Source organism: Euprymna scolopes, chromosome 13, assembly GCF_053919585.1.
Source record: "Euprymna scolopes isolate OS-2025 chromosome 13, ASM5391958v1, whole genome shotgun sequence".
Classification (NCBI taxonomy): Eukaryota; Metazoa; Mollusca; class Cephalopoda; order Sepiida; family Sepiolidae; genus Euprymna; species Euprymna scolopes.
This window is the reverse complement of record NC_136494.1, coordinates 2,829,194-2,835,363: the sequence shown is the minus strand read 5'-3', so window position 1 is coordinate 2,835,363 and position 6,170 is coordinate 2,829,194. Positions and strand designations below refer to the sequence as shown.

The window sequence follows — 6,170 nt, the reverse complement described above, 5'->3', positions numbered from 1 at the left end:
TAGTACCTCCACTAACTCACGTCAGGTGCTTCATCCAGCCACCCTTATGCCGTAAACTAGAGGTCTCACTTTACCTCTTTCGAAATTGACGACTCCTTTCGTCCCAAAAGTGTCCTGATCATATCCTTGCCCGGTTGTTCTATTAAGTATGGCTTTGTTTTCATTTTATAACTATCTTATCTTTTCCGAGACATCTCAAAGCTCTTAATTAATCTTCGTGGTTGGCTTCCAAATTATAATATATACCTTTTTTTCACGCTAATTCACTTGGATTTCCTTGCTTGGACTCTTGGAATTTTGACGAAGATTTAGAGAATATCCCCCTTAACTAACTAACTCCCAACTTTGCGCATGATTCCTATTTGCGCCTAATCTGGCTATGGCCCGATTTTTGTGATTTTTCTTTTCTCTCATCAGAGCTTCCAAGATCCAGCAGAGATATCCCACATTTATGCATCTCTAAAAAAATATAAGGTTATATCCTCTTACGTACCAACGGTATATTTTACTTTTCTCTCACCTCATTAAGCTATATGTGATAAAAAAATACAAAAAAACAATTTATTAAAAAAGAAAATCTCTCTTTTGGCTTATCACATCTGTAAAAACTTCTAAAAAATACCCGTTTACGTAATTACTATTTTGATCCCCTCTCTAAAATTCTAATTTGTTTTAAGCCAACCATATCCAGTATCATCTTATTTTTTCCTAATTCATTTGAATTCTAATGTGTATACCTAATAATGACTATGCATCCGGAGAAAAATCCCACGAAAAAAAAAACGACACAAAAAATTATACAACCATTTCGAAAATTAGAATGAATATCAACTGAACTTTCAAAACTTGAGAACTAGTTGACCCTTATTCAACCCAGTAATGTGTCTTTTTTTTCTTACACTGCTTAAATCTTATTTCTTTCTCTTATTCCAAATTTTATTATTATTATTATTATTATTATTATTATTATTATTATTATCATTATTATTACTTAATTAACAACATGTTCTTGCTTAATAAAATTTTTCATGATTTCAATAGACCCTACAAGGCAAAGATTCACTCCTCCTCCATTCTGCGAAAAAAAAATACATGTCAAGAACAAGAAAATCCCGAACAATATCGAATCGAGAAACATCAATTATATAAAATATAAAAATAAAAATAAATTCTTATAAACATTCACAAGTCTCATCTCACCAATAATAAAACTCCTAATAACTAAACACAGTTTTGTGGAAACCCAATTTTGTCCATGTCATCAATTCTGAGGTCGGCTACATCACCTTTAACACCTCACAGAATATCAAAAAATAAAAAAATAAAAAAATCACAGTCGTTTACAAACATAATCCATAGACATTTACAATTAAAATACATAATCGTTTCCAAAAACAAAAACAAAAACGACTCACTTATAAACTTCCAGACAATCTTTCTGAAAACAAAAGTTCAAATCGATGGAAACTAAAAATGCTTCTATCAGGACTGAAGGTCCACGTCTGTGTGGAAGAAATTGGATTTTCCAGCAAGACAACACTGCGATACACACTTCTCGACAAGCACGAGAATACTTTTCTTCAAATAATATAGAATTGTTAGATCATCCAGAATGTTCTCTGGACCTCAATCCCATTGAAAATCTTTGGGGATGAATGGCAAAAGAAGTGTTCAAGGATGGAACCCAGTATGATTCGATAAAGGAACTTTCTGATTCAGTTTTCAGTACATGGGATAATATTCCTTCGCAACTGATAAAAAAACTTAGTCGCAAGCATGCCGAAGAGAATTTTTTTAAGTAATTCGTAATAATGGAGGCTATACTAAATACTGAGACCCTTTTTAGTAATTTATAATTGCCTTTTGTTAGATAAATTATCAGTGGTCTCATCATTTTGACCAGGTGAAAATGTTTGTTCTTTAGAAAATAATTATTAGATCAGGGTTAAGGTTTCGAATGAAGCAGATTTCAGTTTTTTTCATCATATTTTGCCCTTTGGCAATGGTTTCAACTATTTGTTTGATTAAAAATTCGATAATATGCGTAAACGCTTACTTTCTTAAGTGGTCTTATGATTTTGACCAGGACTGTATATATATTGATAACTAGCGGTTACACCGCGTCGGCACACACAACGCCGAGTCAAACACAGGAGCAAGTACACTCAACATCAAATACACTCAAAAACGTCTTACCATCAACGCTTACCTTATGAACTCTGAGTATGGGAAATTCCCATATGCACAAAGGTCCTGGATATGACCTAAAACTATATCCGATGGTGAGGCCCCAGCTTGCGGGCTCTGGGGAGTGTGGAGCCACACTTTAATTCTCATTGCTCCCAAGTCTACTCTGATCCGGAGTGGTAGTACCTGTTAGGGTCCCAACTATGGGTTAAATAGAATCTGACTTTAAAAAAAATATATACTCCATTCCTCAAAATTACTAGATTCGGCATTAAATAACCTGAAAACAAAAACAACCAAAAACAAAATCACTGAAAAACAAAAGTATCCTAACGATAAGGATCATAAGTAAACATCGCATCACGTGATAGTTAAAATTACTACGAACTTGCCAGGATTCGAACCTGGAATCTTCTGATCCGTAGTCAGACGCGTTTTCCATTACGCCACAAGTCCTGTCCGTACGCCGAAAAATGTTACAGACAGTGCTAAATTCCGTTGACAAGGGCAAGTAACTTTTTCGACAATTGCACGAAACTAACCAAAAACCCTTGTTTTGAGCTTTTTGTGTGAGTCGGCATTGTGCGTTACGAACCACATATAGATAAGGACAATCTAGGGACTCACACCTTTCAGGGGAAAAATGATTTTTTCATTCGATGCAACCGTTCGAAAATTTTATTTGTATATATATATATATATATATATATATATATATATATATATATATATATATATATATATATATAAACATTAATTATTAGGATAAATAAATGAAGAAAGTTATGAACAAATAAATACACTTCTAAATCAATCTATGTACACTCACTCTTAAATAACATGGCTTTCATCACCAATAGTCTGCAAGCGGCTACCTAATTGCACTAGAGGATCACCACACTCTTCAGCATCTCCTGGTACACTTTGGTGTTGACTTTTAAGTCGAATTCGAAGATGTGAGGTGGCATGATGCGACCCTCACTTAAAACCACACTATACAATAATTGTGTCCGGAAACTTTGTTTTCATCATTCTGGTCACGCCCCTGGTATTCCTGACAATCCAACAATGCATTTTTGGTAAATTTTTGGTACAGCAAAATGGAAGGAGAAATTTAAAATCTACTATTGAACGTAAAATTACTACATTTAATAGTGTTAAACGTATTGGTCCATCACGTTGTCCCATTTATTTAAAATTACCATGGTTGGGTCCAGTTGGCCTTCATATTGTTAAAAGGATTTCTTCTGCTACTCAACGTTGTTTTCCAGCTACTTTGCTTAGAGTAGTTTACACAACTCGAACCTTTTTCTCTTCTTTTCGTAAAGATGTTTTGCCAACCATTCAAAAGAATTCTGTTGTTTATAAATTTGTTTGTCAGTGTGGAGCTGACTACGTTGGCAAAACATCCCAAAGATTAGAAATGAGAATATCCCAACATATCCCTTGGGATATTCGACTACACCAGGTTTCGAGAACATCTGGGCACTCCCAAGCTCATGAGTCCGCCATTGGTAATCACCTGTTGAGTATAAATAGGTGTTCCGATCAATATTCCGATGGGTGGTTTTCTGTTTTATACAGTGCGAGGTCGAACTATCATCTCAATATCATTGAGGCGTTAGTTATTAACAACTCTCGACCTAGCCTGTGTAGACAAAAGATTTTGAAACATCAGTTGGAGATATTCATTGATTTAAAACCACCTGAATAGTGAGATATAATTTTTTTTTTATTTTTATTTATTTTTTAATTTTTTACTTTTATTTATTTATTTTTTTCTTCACTGTTCTTCCAACTGAAACCAAATTCCCTTCTTCCCTCATTCGTTTCTTAGTTTTTAATTCATCATTCTGACGTTTCCTCTTAGAGGGTCAGACGATAAGGCCTTAAGGAAATTTTAATAATTTCACCTGCCCATTTCTTGTTTTTTGGTATTTAAATTAAATTATGTTTCCTCTGATATATATATATATATATATATATATATATATATATATATATATATATATATATATATATATATATATATATATATTAACAAAGTAGGCCAGAAAAATGTAGAAGAGGAACATTCTTTTATTGTTTAACTAAAAAAAACTTAAAAAGATGCTGGAAGTGCTCCCTATTGACATATCTACATTTCTGAACAAGTTTAACAACGTTTGCAGATCCTGCCTGTAGATCTTCTCTGTTGATTCTGCTGATAATATTCTCCTTTTGTTGGTCTAGATTGTGAGGATTATTTTCACAAGCTTTTTGTTTTAAATCCCCCAAAGATAAAAAATCACACGATGACAAGTCCGGGAACGTGGGGGCCATAACCCTTTGCTCATTGTTCTGTCTTCCGTAAACATGTCATGAACTCGTGTCAGTGATTTGTGAGACGTGTGGCGTGTGGCGTATGGCGCTATCTGGAATAAAAACAATTGCATTTTTTTTATTGTGGTGTCAGTTGGTCTAAAAGAAGATTAGATAGGCCGGGCTACTCTTAAGTGGGCCGTTTAATATGAAAAAAAATTGATTTGAGAAACATTAGAGTGATCGGACTACTTTAAAGTAGGTTACTCTGTATATATATATATATATATATATATATATATATATATATATATATATATATATATATATATATATATACTAGCAGTTCAGTATATATTAAAAGATTTGACTCATGTCCAGGTAACTTACATCCAAAATTTCAAGTGTTTAGACCCAAAATTGGCGTAGAGTCTGCAAATGGTCTACTATTTCAACTTTACTTTTTGGCAGCCAAATTTCCGCCCAAAACAGCTTGCTGCATGTCTGACTACCCTTTATGTAAAATTTCAAAATGTTTGAACCCAAAATTAGCAGAATAGTTTGCTAGAGACCGTAAGGGTAAAATCTTTTGAGCTTTACAAAGATTTTCCCAAATCCAAAGTAATTTGGTAGGGAAATGTACACACACAGACAGACACATAGACAATTGCACTTTTATATATATATATACTAGCATTTCAGCCCGGCGCTGTCCGGCTGTTTGGAGGTGTATGTTGAGCAAAAAAAAAAGAAAATTTTTTTTTTTAACTTTGCCCCCTATTATGACCCCTGAACATTTATTGCTTTAGGCTCAAATCAAGTTATTAAGTTAGATCCCTTTCCACGAAACCTATATCTAAAAATGCAAGTGTTTGGACCCGAAATTGTCGGAGGAATTTGGTAGAGTTCTCAAAAGTCAAATAATTGAACTTTGACCCCTTAACCGTCAAATTTCTGGCCAAAAACCAATCACATAGATTTTCCCAAATCTCAGTACCCTGTATATCAAATTTTGAGTTTGTAGACTTAAAATTGACAGAGTTATTGCGTAGGGAAATGTACACAGACACACAAACACACACACGTTCACTTATATATATATATATATACTAGCAGTTCCGCCCGGCTTTGTTCGGGCCCTATGTACAGTTTATAAGGTTACGTGCATATGTATATATTAAAAAGTGTAATATGTAAAGTAGTGCCTTCTGTATATTAGTCTTCCTTAATTACCATAGAGAACAGATAGACAGACATTTTCACTTTTATAGATATATAGATAGACTAGCATAGGTGCCCGGCGTTGCCCAGGTGTTTGGAGGTGTATACTGAGCAAAAAAAAAGGTCATTTTTTTTTAATGTTGACCCCTATTATGACCCTTAAAATTTATTACTTTGGGCTCAAATCGAGTTATTAAGTTAGATCCCTGTCCAAGGAACCTATATCTAAAATTTCAAGTGTTTAGACCCCAAATTGTCGGAGGAGTTTGGTAGAGTGCTCAAAGGTCAAATCGTTGAATTTTGACCCCTTAACAGCCACATTTCTGGCCGATAACCGATCACATAGATTTTCCCAAATTTCAGTACCTTGTATATTAAATTTCGAGTGTGTAGATTGCAAATTAATATAGTTATTCCGAAGGAAAATGTATACAGATACACGAACAGAAAGTCACACACAC

At 33.9% G+C, this 6,170-nt stretch overlaps 1 non-coding gene across 1 annotated transcript; it reads right to left on the bottom strand.

Moving 5' to 3' along the window:
* Window positions 1–2,570: 2,570 nt before the first annotated feature.
* Trnar-acg (transfer RNA arginine (anticodon ACG)) lies at window positions 2,571–2,643 on the bottom strand. Its single transcript has one exon. It is a non-coding gene; the product is annotated as a tRNA-Arg (tRNA).
* Between the last annotated feature and the right edge of the window lie 3,527 nt (window positions 2,644–6,170).